This window comes from Tamandua tetradactyla, chromosome 11 (genome assembly GCF_023851605.1).
Source record: "Tamandua tetradactyla isolate mTamTet1 chromosome 11, mTamTet1.pri, whole genome shotgun sequence".
Taxonomy (NCBI): domain Eukaryota; kingdom Metazoa; phylum Chordata; class Mammalia; order Pilosa; family Myrmecophagidae; genus Tamandua; species Tamandua tetradactyla.
Window position 1 is genome coordinate 34,639,670 of NC_135337.1, and position 14,853 is coordinate 34,654,522.

General features: G+C 35.9%; 2 long non-coding RNA genes across 4 annotated transcripts in view; one reads left to right on the forward strand and one right to left on the reverse strand.

Annotated features, from left to right (window-relative positions):
* The window catches only part of LOC143650049 (uncharacterized), a 69,537-nt gene that overhangs the window by 34,561 nt on the left and 20,123 nt on the right, over positions 1-14,853 (forward strand). The window lies entirely within an intron of this gene.
* The window catches only part of LOC143649466 (uncharacterized), a 45,096-nt gene that overhangs the window by 28,906 nt on the left and 1,337 nt on the right, over positions 1-14,853 (reverse strand). For both annotated transcript variants that reach the window (XR_013159012.1, XR_013159011.1), the window contains exon 2: positions 8,781-8,905. This is a non-coding gene — a long non-coding RNA (uncharacterized LOC143649466). The remainder of the gene's footprint in view (positions 1-8,780; positions 8,906-14,853) is intronic.

The window sequence follows — 14,853 nt, forward strand, 5'->3', positions numbered from 1 at the left end:
ATGGATTGTGGGCTTTGGGCACTATGCATGATGCCTGATAAAAGCAAGTGGCTGAAGGATGCACTGACCGAGAAGTAGACTGGCAAATGATTGTGTGTACTTATGAGCGAAGTTTGTGCTGCTACAAAAAGGAACAAAGTCATGAGGCATGCAACGATGTGAATGAACATGTGGGACATTTGCAGAGGCAAAATAAGCCAGGGGCAAAAGAACAACAATGGTATGGTCACCTTTAGAAAATGCTTATAAGAAAATAGGGGTCTAGATTGTACGCTTTTAGAGCAGACACATTAAGTCTGGCGTGGTGATTATTATTTATGGATTTCAAGAGGCTGTTATTTAGAGATAAGAACAAAGCCAATCAGGTTGGGGTTAAAGTAATTCAGAACACAAGGGTAAGGAAAATAGGGCCTATATTTTAGAAACACACATACTCTTTGAGACCAAAGGAAGAGAGATTTATTTGGTCTGTCTGGAACTGAAATTTTCTGTAGCGCATACTCTAATTCAGCCTATCTGTGTAGCGCATTTGAACAATTGAAACACAGGGAGCCCAGAAGAAGAAAGAGGTCTTTTAATCCTTGTTAGATTATTGTAATGCCTGGATATATCCTAGAGTATATTAAGCAGATAATCAAAAAGTATTGGCAAAGTGCCTTGAGGGATGGGAGAAAGAATATGGAACTATTAAACCTTAACATCAGGGAATCCCCTGATACTGTGTCAAAGTTTAGGGATATCCAAATCAATAGGCCATGCCCTTGATCATGAGGCTTACTCTTGTGAAGCTTATGTAGGTGGTGGAGGAGTTTAGACTACTTATAGGCATGCCTAAGAGTTATTTCTGAAAGACCTCTACTGTTGCTCAGCTGTGGCCTCACCTCTCTAAGCCCAACTCTGTAAGTGAAATCATTGCCCTCCCTGCTACATAGGACATAGCACCCAGGGGTGAAATCTCCCTGATGGCTTGGGAGATGATTCCCAGGGATTAATCTGGCCCTGACACCATGGGAACAACAATTCCATCCTGACCAAAAGGGGGAAAAGTAGTGTAAGTAATAAAGTATTAGTGGTAGAGAGAGTTTAAATAGAGTTGAGAGGTTATTCTAGAGGTTGCTCTTACACAAGCTTCAGTTAGACCTTACTACCTATCACAACCTGCCAAACCCCAACCAGGACCATTCCAGCCAATCTTAAAGGACAACTAGGGCAATATATAAGATTCCACAAGGGTTCCATGCACTAGAGTAACTTTCCAGAAACCTGCAACCTCCAGATGGGTCTGTGGTCTAGATATGTCCTGAAAACTAGAGGGTCCAGCCTCTCCAGAACATCCGTAGTTCCATCGCCTTAGCTCATATTAGTGACAGACCCTTCCAATATGATAAATTTAGAATGGCCGTAGCCCAAACACCCCAAAGAGAGGGATGGAAAGATCAAAGATGATGGTGGAGTTATACAGTGAAGATACAATTTAACAAATGAATATGAATGCTGAATCATTAAATTGCTGTCTCTTTTAGTCTCCAGTATCTTAGACCAGTTAGAAGTAAAAACTTAAAATAGTGGAATTTTACCCAAGCCAAACTCTGAAATATGTTCTACAACTAATTGTGGTGCAGTGCTTTGAAATTTATTGCTTTTTTTTGTATATATGTTATTTTTCACACATAAAAAATACGGAAAAAAAAAGACGATTGTGATGATAAAAAAAATATTTAAGCCTTCTAGCCTCCCATATTCTGGAGCAGCTAGAAGTAAAAAAATCTGAGAGGATTGTGTGGTAGTCCATGATAAACTCTGGGATCTGTCCGGTACTATTTGTTGAAGAGTGCTTTGAAAACTATTGCTTTTTTATTTTTTCCTTTGTATATATGTCATACTATACAATAAAAAAGCTTTTAAAAAATTGTTTGTTAAATTTACTACCAGGGGTGTCAATCTCCCTGGCAACATGGGAACTGACTCCCGGGGATGAGCCAGGACCCAGCATCATGGGAATGAGAAAGACTTCTTGACCTAAAAGGAGAAAATAAATGAGATGAAATAAACTCTCAGTGGTTGAGAGATTTCAAATAGAGTTGTAAGGTTATCCTGGAGGTTATTCTTATTCATTATATAGATATCCCTTTTTAGTTTATGGTGTATTAGAGTGGCTAGAAGGAAGTACTTGGAACCATTGAACTGTGTTCCAGTAGATTTGATTCTTGAAGAAGTCTGTATAGCTATATAACTTTTACAATGTGACTGTGTGATTGTGAAAAACTTTTATCCAGTGTATGGACAGATAAGTTAAAAAAAAAAAAAAGGACAAAAAATAAATAATGTAATGTAAATAACAGGGGGAGATAAAGTGTAAAAATTGGGTAGATTGGAATACTGTGGGTCAATGAGAGGGAGGGATTATGAATATGGGATGTATGAGTTCTTTTTTTTTCTTTTTATTTCTTTTTCTGGAGTGATGCAAATGTTCTAAAAATGATTATGGTAAAGAACACACAACTGTGTGATGACATTGTGAGCCACTGACTGTATAATATGGTTGGACTGCATGTGTGTGGATATTTCTCAATAAAAATATTTTTAAAATTATATGTTGAATAGATGATTATTTTAGTTAAGGTATGAAATCTCTCTTAACTTAAGTTTCCTAATCTGTAATGGTAACCACCCATAAATTACCATGATGATTAAATTCCTGGGAAGTATAGAAGCTCAATAAATATCATTCCTTTCCTCCTTATTGTGAATCCATTGACTAAACCTCTAGGGCTTACCATAAGGGTGAACAAAGAGAACAAGAATACAGGGAACTCACTTAGGATTTACTCATAGGAGCTTTAAGTTACAAATGGTCCGTGACAGAGTAAGGGAGTATTGGAAAATCTGCTACAACTCTCTACTCAATTCACAAAATATTTCATACACAATCCTCTGGTGGAAATTAATTTAATTTTAAATGCAGATAGCCTGCTAAAAGGGTGGTCTGTTTGGCCACTCTCACCTTCTGCTTCTTCGAACAGAATTCTTTCCTACTAACCATATGAAATCTGTGACACAGGAGAGAAGAGGCACAAAAAATGAGAAATAGGTCATTTGATTCACAAGTTGCAACAGGGAAGGGCAGATTTGGGTAGGCCTAGGGAAAATGGTAACTAACATTTATTTCGGTGTCTACTGTGTATTTTGCTAAAAATGAGTATCAGTTCTTTTTTTCTATTTATTCCTCACATTAACTCTAGAAGGCAGATACATCATTATCATCCACATCTTATAACAAAGAAGTTGAGGCACAGAATGGTTAAATCAGAGAAGGGATCTGAATCCAAGTGTTTCTGAGGTCAGAAACCACATATTTACCTTCTAGATTGGGAAAGAGTTTTCATCATGAGGATGTGGTTTAATATGAGAGTATGTCTGTCAAAAGGAGGTGGGGGCAGCAAAGACAAACTTCTGTTCTACAATTTTGACAAAAAATAATCTTAAGCACCAATTTGGACACATATAGTGGAGACTGCCAGTGCTAGGTATATAGCTGTCAAATGGCCATGAATAACCTTCCCATTTTAACTCATGAGCTGAGTTTTAAAGGTGCAGATCTTATCTATGCAGGAAGAGCTCAGACTCAGTTTGGGGCTCTCCCCATTTTGGAAAGCCTGAATTAACAGATCCTATTCTTAAACCACTCAATGAGGCCATGCTCATTCTTGGGCAGTGGTTCTTAATGCCATCAGACCCAATGCTCCTTTCTTTCAGCAAATCTTTTGTAACATCCCCACTTTCCACCGTGAAGTGAAATTCTTAGATAATATAACCTACCTACCCACATAATTTCAGAAAGAAAAGCAAACAAACACTATCTAAAGTAACCAGCTCAATTGGTTTCCTGGACTGAGGGGTTCCTGAGATTCAGGACTTTCAGTGATTAATCTTAATTAGAACATAAAGAAAAAATAGAAGGAGAGTAAGTTTTAAAAAATTAACATGTATTGAAGCATTTGCTTGGTCCTGGATACATTAAAAGACACACTGAAATAGTAGGTTGCTTACACTTATAAGGAATGATTTCAGATATAAAAGAAGTAAGACTATTCAAAAGCCAATCTCTATACAATTGCATCTAAAAGAATAAAATATCTAGAAATAAGTTTAACCAAGAAAGTGAAAGACTTGTGCCTTGAAAACTACAAAACATTGCTGAATGAAATTAAAGAAGACCTAAATAAATAGAAAGACATACCACACTCATGGATTGGAAGATGTAATTGTTAAATGTCTGTACGACTCAAAGCAATCTATAGATTCAACACAATCCCTATCAAAATTTCAGCAGCCTTTTTTGAGGAACCATAAAAGCCAAACCTCAAATTCATACAGAATTGCAAGGAGTCCCAAATATTTAAAAAACAATCTTGAAAAAGGATAAAGTTGGGGGACTCATACTCCCCAATTTGAAAACTTACTCAAAGCTACACTAATCAAAACAATGTCATACCGGTGCAAGAATAGATGAATAGAGCAACTTTCAATAGAATTGAAAGTTCAGAAATAAACCCTCACACCTATGGTCAATTGATTTTTGGTAAGGGTGCCAAATCCACTCAGTGGGGAAAGAGTACTCTCCTCAACAAATGGTGCTTGAAAACTGGATCCACATATAAAAGAATGAAAGTGGATCCCTACCTCACACCACATTAAAAAATTAATTTGAGATGTATCAACAACCTAAACATAAGAGTTAAGACCATAAAATTCTTAGAAGAGAACAAAAGAGAAAAGATTTATGACCTTGTTTTAGGCAATGGATTTTTGAATGTGACACCAAAAAGCATGAACAACAAAAGAAAAAAATAATAAATTGGACTTCATCCAAATTAAAAACTTTTGTGCACCAAAGGACATTATCAAGAAAGTGAAAATGCAACCTGTAAAATGGGAAAAAGTTTTGCAAATCATATATCTGATGAGTTTAATATCCAGAATATATAAAGATCTCCTACAACTCAACAAGATTAAGCAGTCCAATTAAAAGTTGGGCAAAGAATTTTGATAGACATTTCTCCAAAGAAAATATACAAATGGCATATTAAAGATGCTTAGCATCATTAGTCATTAAATAAATGTAAATCAAAACTGCAGTGAGATACCATTTCACACTCACTAGGAATGGCTAGAATTGAAGATAATAACAACAGAAAAGCAGTTTGGGGAGGATGTACTTAAATTGGAACCCTCAGTGCTGGGAGAAACGTAAAATGATGTAGCTGCTGTGGAAAACAGTTTGGTGATTTCTCAAAAAGTTAAACATAATATTACCATCATAGTATGACCCAGCAATTCTAATCCTAGGCATATACCAACTAAAATTGAAAGTAAGGTCTCAGACAGATACTTGCACACCAGTGTTCATAGTGGAGTAATTCACAGTATCAAAAAGGTGGAAACAACTCAGGTGTCTGTCAGCTGATGAATGAAAAAACAAAATATGGTTTATACATACAATGGAATATTATTCAGCCATAAAAAGGAATGAAGTTCTGATACATGCTACAATATGGATGAACCTTGAAAATACTATTCTAAGTTAAATAAGCCAGAAACAAAAGGCTACATATTGTATGATTTCTTTTATATGAAATATCTAGAATAAGCAAATTCATTGAGACAGAAAGTAGATTAGAAGTTACCAAGGGTTTGGGGGTGAGGTAAAGGGGAGTTTTTGGCTACATTAGTACAGGGTTTCTGCTTTGATTGATTAAAAAAATATATCGGTAATAGAGTTGGTGATGGTTGCACAGCATTGTAAATATAACTGATGCCATTATATTATACAGTTTTAAATGGTTAAAGTGGCAATTTTTATGGTATATAAATGTTACCACAATAAAAAAAATAAAGACAATCTATATAAGAAATATACGGAAATGAAATAATAAGAGTATAGGGTACAATAGAATAAAATCTAGTGTTTACAGAAGTGAAAACAGACTAAATTTATTTCTGTAAGATAAGAGAAAGTGAGAAATAAACTTAATTGGAAGTAGTATAACAGACAAAAAAAATTATACACTATCTGTGCTGATTTGATTTATGTATCCTAGAAAAGCCATGTGTTAATCCTAATCAATCTTGTGAGGGCAACCATTTCCTTTAATTCCTATTTAATAATGTAGGTTGGAAACTTTATTAGGTTATCTCCATGGAGATGTGACTCACCCAATTGTAGGTATTAATTTTGGATTAGAGGGAGATGAGACTCCATCCATTCCAGGTGGGTCTTGATTACTTTACTAGAATTCTTTAAAAGAGGAAGCATTTTGGAAAAGCCTTGAGATTCTGAGAAAGCAGAGAATGACAACAAATGGCAAGAGCCACAAAGCAGAGGATCCACACTGCTGGGACCTTTGGAGATGAAGAAGGAATACATCCCCAGGACAGCTTCATGAAGCAAGAAGCCTAGAGAGAAAGCTAGCAGATGTCGCCATGTTTGCCAAGTGCCTTTCCAGTTGAGAGAGAAACCCTGAACTTCATCGGCCTTCTTGAACCAAGGTATCTTTCCCTGGATGCCTTAGATAAGACATTTCTTTATACTTGCTTTAATTTGGACAGTTCTACAGCCTTAGAACTGTAAACTAGCAACTTAATAAATTCCCCTTTTTAAAAGCTGTCCCATTTCTGGCACATTGCATTCTTGCAGCTAGCAAACTAGAACACTGCCAAAATTGAAAACATGAGCAATCTGACATCCTTGGAGATGAGCTAGGTTTTATTATAGCACAGGGTCCCTATATGTGTATATATATATGCTACTACATGCGACTGGGTAATGCTTCTTTTCTTGAAGTCTCCCTGTTCTTTGTAGATTATATTTAAGCTCAAGTACTTAAAAAGACCTTGGCAATCACATTCAGGAATTAGGAGATGAACTGGTAAAAGAAACAGTAACACAGGAATCCAGAGAAGTTTTATGAGGAGAGCATCAGAATAACCCCAAAATCAATTAAAAAAATACAAAACTTTCATTTTGTAATTTTCACATTAAATGTTTGTTGGGGATTGAATCACGTCCTCCGCAAAAGACATATTCAATTCTTTTTTTTTTTTTTTTTTTTTTTTTTTTTAAAGGAAAGACAGAGAGAAGGAAGGAAGGATAGAAGGAAGGAAGGAAGGAAGAAAGGGAAACATTTTTAAACATTTTCTTGTTTTATTGTATTCTGTTTCTCCGTTTTTGTTACACGGGCTGGGGCCGGGAATCGAACCGAGGTCCTCCGGCATAGCAGGCAAGCACTTTGCCCGCTGAGCCACCGCGGCCCGCCCCATATTCAATTCTTTATCTGCACTTCTATGGATGTGAACCCATTTGTAAATAGGACCTTGGAATACATTATTAGTAAAGGGATGGACTCCTTTGTGAATAGCATTTTCTAAGATTCTACTTAGAAGAGGCCAAGTTGAATCAGGGTGGGCCTGAATCCATGTGACTTATAAGCAAAGGAAATCAGATACAGTCAGTCAGTGGAAGCCAGAGAGAGATCGTAATATGACAGAGGACTGTTATCACCAGACGCAGAAGACTTTGGAAAAAGTATGGCCTTGACAGCATCAAATGGTGGATTTCTAGCTTCCAACCCCATAATACAATAAATCCCTCTTACATAAACCAACCCATTGTGTGGTATTTGTCATGGTAGACTGGCAAACTAAGAAAATGTTTCTTATCAGAATGCTAAATTTTTTAAAACACAGGATTGTGATAACTTGAAATATTTTTAAAGCACCTTAATTTGTAAAATCCAATGTAATCTCTGCATTCCCTGCATCTCTACTAACTTAATAATGTTGGATTCTAAGTCTATTGAAGGAAGTGTCAAATCTCCTGGGTTACATATTTGTTCTGACAGCTATGAACACAGACTGATACAGGCATGTCGTGATCCAAATACAATGAGTAGTACTATAGTAGATGATATGATTTTCTAAAATACTGAACATTATATACTGAACAAAACAGAACATAATTTTTCTCAGTGTAGCTGGTAATTGCATTCCTAAGTACTTCATATTTGTATGTAAAATGGAATTAGAGTCTAGGTTTGGAAATTATAAACAAGTTTCTCATCTATATGAACATCAATCGGGCAGGATATTTGAAAATTACTCATGATGAGGGGCAATTCTTTGTTCTGCAGGGCATCCCACTTATCTCAGTATGTCCTCCCTGTTCCCTGCCCACTAAATGCTACCAGGGCCCTAACAAATTTCCAAATGGTCCCAGTTGAGTTCCACTTCTCCAGGGTGCCACCACAGGGGTAAGGGAACCCCAAGTGCTAACAGAACTAAAGGCCTAGTTGAAAAGGGAAGATAATCATACTTACCTCATAGGTAATATAATAATTAGAATGAGATAATATATATATAAGTGTACAGCACAGTGCCTGGTCCATCGTAACCACTTAATGAATGGTAATCATCACAAGGGCCCTTAATCTTTCAACTCTGTTTCTGTCCTCCCCCCACCCCCCACCCCCTGCCACCCCATAAGGATTGAGACACAGCATATATCAGTGTGGTGAAAGGCACTGGAAAGAGCAAGGAGTTTGGAGTCAGGAGACAGGATTCAACCCCACCCATCAATAATTATTAACTAAGACCTCAGACAAATTATAGAAGTGCCTGTGCTTCAGTTTCCCACTTTCAAAATAGAGCTAATACTACCTCTGCTACAGGGGTCATATAAGGACTAAATAAGGTGGTAATGTACATAAAAATGCTCAACATACCTTTCAGGGGACCCATGACAAGTATTTCTTCTCTCATCATTAAGTGGGAGGGGGTCAATGATGAATAGGAGAACACGATGAGACAAAGCTTCCCGCAGCACAGTTTCTTGGAGAAAATAAAGAATCTTTTAAAAAAAAAAAAAAAAAAAAGAGACAAAGAGGAGGATACTACAAAAGTGAATATTCCAGGAAGCAGTCACAGCTGAATTATCAAATATGATAAAATTATCTTGGTTCAGAATCAGTAACAGGAGACCACAGTACAGTATAGTGGCACTGCTTGCAATTTGATTTTCAAAAAGCCTGACTTCCAGTTCCAGCTCTCCTGCTTGCCGGGGATCTGGGAAGTCATTTTACTTCTCTGGTTCCTGTCAGATAAAATGGGGTTAATAATCCCTGCCTTTCAGGGTTATCGTGAGAATGAAATGAGATGTAGTTTGGAAGGCAGATGTTCTTCTTAACCAGTTGAGAGATGCTAAGCAAGATGAAGAGGCAAGACCGATGAAGATGAACTTCAGTTATATATTCCGCCAGGATAGGCTAGGTTGTGCTGTGCTTACAGTTAATTTCCAAGGCTCAGTAACTTTTTTTTTTTAAAGAAGGTATGAGTTTACAGAAAAATGTATAAAATACAGGGTTCCTATATATCACCTTATTATTAATACCTTACATCAGTGTGGCATAATTGTTACAATTGATGAAAGCACATTTTTGTAATTGTACAATTAGCTGTAATCCATGGTTAAACTTGAGTTCACCATTTGTGTTGTGCAGTTCTATGGATTTCTTTTAAATGTTTATACTAGTTACATATATACAACCTAATATCTTGTCTTTTAACCACATTCCAATCTATAATTCAATGCTGTTGATTAAATTGAGAATGTGCTATCATCACCACCATTCCCATCATCTCAAATAAAAATGCTGTACATTTTAAACCTTAACTCCCTATTCCTTACTTCTACTGTATTCCCAGCTTAAATATGTTCTAGATTCTGACTTTATGAGTTTGCTTATTCTAATTATTTTGTATCAATGAGATCATATAATATTTGTCCTTTTGTGTCTGGCTTTTTTCACTCAACATGATGTCTTCAAGTTTCATCTATATTGTCACATGGATTAGGAGTGCATTCTTTTTGTGGCTGAGTAATACTCCATTGTATGTAAATACCACATTTTGTTTTTAATTGGTTGATGGACACCTGTGTTGTTTCCATCTTTTGGCAATTGTGAATAATGTTGCTATGATATCAGTGTGTAAATGTGTGTTTGAGCCCCTGCTTTAAATTATTTTGGGTATATACCTAGAAGTTGGATTGCTGAGTCATCTGGTAATTCCATACTTGAGTTCCTCAGGAACTGCCAAATTATTTTACATTCCTACCAGCAATGAATGCTCCTATTTCTCCACATCCTATCCAACACTTGTAATTCTCCATATTTTTAATAGTGGCCATTCTGGTGGGCTGGAAATGGTATCTCATTGTGGTTTTTATTTGCATTTCCTAATGGCTAATGATGTTGAATATCTTTTGATGTGTTTTTTCTTCATTCATTATAACTTCTTTGGGGAAAGGTCTATTCAACTTTTGCCAATTTTTTAATTGGCTTGTTCCTTTTTTTGTTATTAGTTGAAGGATTTCTTTATGTATTCTGGATATTAAACACTTAACAGATATGTAATTCCAAATATTTTCTCCCATTGTGTAGGTTGTCATTTTACTTTCATGATAAAGTTCTTTGATGAACAAAGGTTTTTAATTTTGATGAGGTCCCATTTATCTATTTTTTCTTTTGTTGCTTGTGCTTTGTGTTGAGTCTAAGACATTAAGACTTAACACAAGATCTTGAAGATGCTTTTCTTTGTTTTCTTCTATGAGTTTTATGGTTTTGGGTCTTATATTTAAGTCTCTGATTTTTGGATATGGTATAAGGTAGGGATCCACCTTCATTCTTTTGCACATGAAGATCCAGCTTTTCCAGCACCAATTTTTGAAGAGATTATTATTTCCCAATTGAACGGTCTTTGCCCCCATGTCAAAAATCAGCTGGCCATAAATGAGAGGGTTGATTTCTGAGGTCTCAAATCAATTCCATTGGCCTATATATATGTCCTTGTGCCAATACCATGTCATTCTGATTACTGTGGCTTGTTAATAAGTTTTAAGATCAGAAAGTGTGAGTCCTCCAAATTCATTCTTCTTTTTCAAGATGGTTTTGGCTATTTGGAGGCCTCTTACATTTCCATATAAATTTGATGATTGGTTTTACCATTTCTGTAAAGAAGGTTGTTGGAATTTTGATTGGGATTGTGTTGAAACTATAAGCCACTTTGGGTAGGATTGATATCATAACAACGTTTAGACTTGCAATCCATGAACACAAAATGTCCTTCCATTTATTTAGGTCTTTAATTACCTTTAGCAATGTTTTGTAGTTTTCTGTGTATAAGCCCTTTACCTCTTTGTTTCAGTTTATTCCTAGATAGTCAATTTTTTTAGTTGCTATTGTGAAAGGAATTTTTATTGATTTATTCTTCCAATGGTTCATTGATTGTGTATATAAACACTAGTGATTTAGGGGCATTAGTCTTGTATCTGACCACTTTGCTAAATTCATTTATTAGCTCCAGGAGATTTTTGTTGACTTTTCAGGGTTTTTCTATATATAGGATCATGTAATCTGCAAATAGGGAAAGTTTTACTTCAGGCTTTCCAATTTGGATGTCTTTTAATTCTTTTTCTTACCTAAATGCTCTGGCTAAACTTTCAGTACAATGTTGAATAACAGTGGTGACATTGGGCATCCTTATCCAGTTTCAGATCTTAGGGGGAAAGCTTCCAATCTTTCACCATTATGTAGGATGTTAACTACAAGTTTTTTATATATGCCTGTGGTGGTATGAAGCCGTATATACCCCAGAAAAATATGTTCTTAAATTGAATCTTTCCTGTAAGTGTGAACCCATTGTGAAGTACTATTTTGATAAGGCTATTTCAGTTAAGTTGTAACCTACCTCAATCAGGATGGTTCTTAATCCTACTAATGGAGTCCTTTATAAGAGGAATGAAATTCAGATGGGGAGAGAGAAAGCCATGGAACCAAGAAACTGAAATAAAATGAAACCCAGAAGAGAAGGGAGAAACCATCAGACACCAAACATGTGCCTTGTCCTCTGACAGAGGAGTCAAGGATTGCTGGCAGCTGGTCTTCAGGAAGAAAGCATTGTCTTGATGATGCCTTGATTTTGACATTTTCCTGGCTCAAAACTATGACCAAATAAATTTCCATTGTTTAACCTGACCCATTTCATGGTGTTTGCTTTGAGCAGCCTAGGAAACTAAAACAATGCCCTTTATAATGTTGAGGAATTTTCCTTCTATTCTAATTTTCTAAGTGTTTTTATCAATAAAGGGCGCTGAACTTTGCAAATATCTTTTCTGCATCAATTCAAATGAAAATGTTTTTTTTCCCTCATTCAGTTAATCAAGTGTTTGCTATTAATTGATTTTTGTTGTTGTTGTTGTAGTTGAACAACTTGCATCCCTGGGAGAAATCTCATTTGATCATGGAATATACTTCTTTTAATGTGCTGTTGGATTCAGTCTGTTAATATTTTGTTGATTTTTTTTGCATCTATATTCATTAGATATATTGGTCTTAATTTTCTTTTCTAGTGGAACCTTTACCTGGCTTTGGTATAAGTGATATTGGTCTCATAGACTGAATTACAGAGTATTCCCTTCTGTTTAAGCTTTTGGAAGAGATTGGTGTTAAGTCTTCTCAGAATCTTTGGTAAAATTCCCCCTTCAAGCATCTGGTCCTGGGCTTTTCTTTTTGGGGAGGTTTTTGATTATTGATTCAGTCTCTTTACTGGTTATTGGTTTGTTGAGGTGTTCTATTTCTTCTTGAGTCAGTATAGGTAGTTTGTGTGTTTCTAGGAATTTATATGTTTCATTTAAGTTATCTAATTTGCTTGCGTGCAGTTGTTAATAGTATCTTCTTGTAGTCCTTTTTATTTCAGTAATATTAGTGGTAATGCTCCCCTTCTCATTTCTGAATTTAGTTATTTGTGTCCGCTGTCTTTTTTCTTCATTAGATAGTTAAAGGTTTGTCAATTTTATTGACCTTTTCAAAGAACCAACTTCTGAGTTTATTTTCTCTATTATTATTTAAACAGTTTTTCTTTTGAAATATATATGTAGAAATGTAATGAATTTTAAAGTACAGTTTAACAAGTAGTTATAGAGCAAATTTGAAAGTATGGTATGAGTTACAGTTCCACAATTTCAGATATTTTTTCTAGCTGTTCTAATACACTAGAGACTAACAAAAAATATCAATATAATGAGTTAGTCATCATAATCATTTGTTAAATCCTATCTTTTCTGTTACAACTCTTTCCACTTACTTGATCTGTCTCCCAATCTTCAGGGATATTTGGGCAATGGCCATTCTGACATCTTCGTGTTGAAAAGGTGTGTCAACATTATGGGGTAGGGGGATGCAGCTGGTTGATGTTCTTGTAAAGACTAGTACCTCTGGTTTTGAGGGCTTATCTGGCAGAGGAACAATCTGGAGGTTTTATATTTCTGAAAAATAAACTTAGTGAGTGAAACTTTTATAGAAACTCAGATAGAGCTCTAGGTACTCTTTAGGGTTTTCAGGAATACTGTTGGGTAGTCCTTGGTATACCATGGCAATTTGTAGCATATAGCTGAGGCTTGCATAAAAGTAACCTCCAGAATGATTTCTCAACTCTATTTGAAATCTCTTAGCCACTGAAACCTTATTTTGTTACATTTCTTTTCCCCTTTCTGTCAAGATAGCATTATCAATTGCATGATACCAGGGCCAGGCTCATCCCTGGGAGTGATGTGCCAAGTTGCCAGGGTGACTTACACCCCAGGAAGTCATGTCCCCTGTAGGAGGAAGGGCAATGATTCATTTGCAGAGTTGGGTTTAGAAAGAGGCTACATCTCATCAACAAAAGAGGCTCTCTGGAAGCATAATTTTAAGCATAATTTTAGATAGGCTTAGCCACCCCATCACAGAAATATGTTTCATAAGAAAATGTCTTGAGATCATGGGCTTGGCCTATTAACTTGCGAGTCCCTAAAGCGTAAGAGAATATCAGAAATTCTCCAGGTGGGGAAGTTTAATAATTCCATATTTTTTCTCCAGTCCCTAAAGGGACTTGCAAATACTTTTTATTATCTGCACAACATACTCTAGAATGTATCAGGCTATTACATTAAGCTATACAGAATTACATGGTCTCATTCCTTATTCTAGTTTCCATGTGTTTAGGTTGTTTAAATGAACTGGCCAGACAAACAAGGTTAAGTTAGATTATGAGCTACAGAAAATTTAAATTTTGGACAAAATAGACATCTCTTTCTTTGGTCTCACACAGAAGGTGTATGTAGTTTCAAAATACAGACATTGGCATCCTTTACCCTGTATTCTGATTTACCCTAGTCCCAACTGGATCAGCTTCTTTCATATCTCTAATTGAAGTCTGATCTCCTTTTCAGCTTCTTTAACAGTTGCTGTATGGAGTAATGCTGACTTTCAGAGCTGCAGAACTCTACCTCTGAGTTTTAGGTGTCACACAGTTACCCAGAGTTCCAGGGAAATGTCAGGTTATATACATAGAGCACAGCATTTCAGAATTTAGAAATAACAGTTAAAACTCAGAATAAATGTGACTGCTGTAAGAGTTTACAATCTAGACCCTAATTTTCTTATTAAATATTTTCTAAATGAGATCACATAATATTTGTCCTTTTGTTTCTGGCTTATTTTGCTCAACATATTTTCCTCAAGGTTCATTCACCTTGTGGCATGCCCCACAACTTCATTCCTTTCTGTAGCCACACTATATTACATCACATGCATGTGCCACATTCAACTTTCCAACTTCTCAGACAATGTACCTTTTGGCCACCTCCATCCATTGGCTATCACGAATAATGCTGACATAATAACAGTGTGCAAATGTCTATTTGAGTCCCTGCTTTCAGTTCTTCCAAGTATGCTCCTACAAGTGGGATTGCCTAATCAT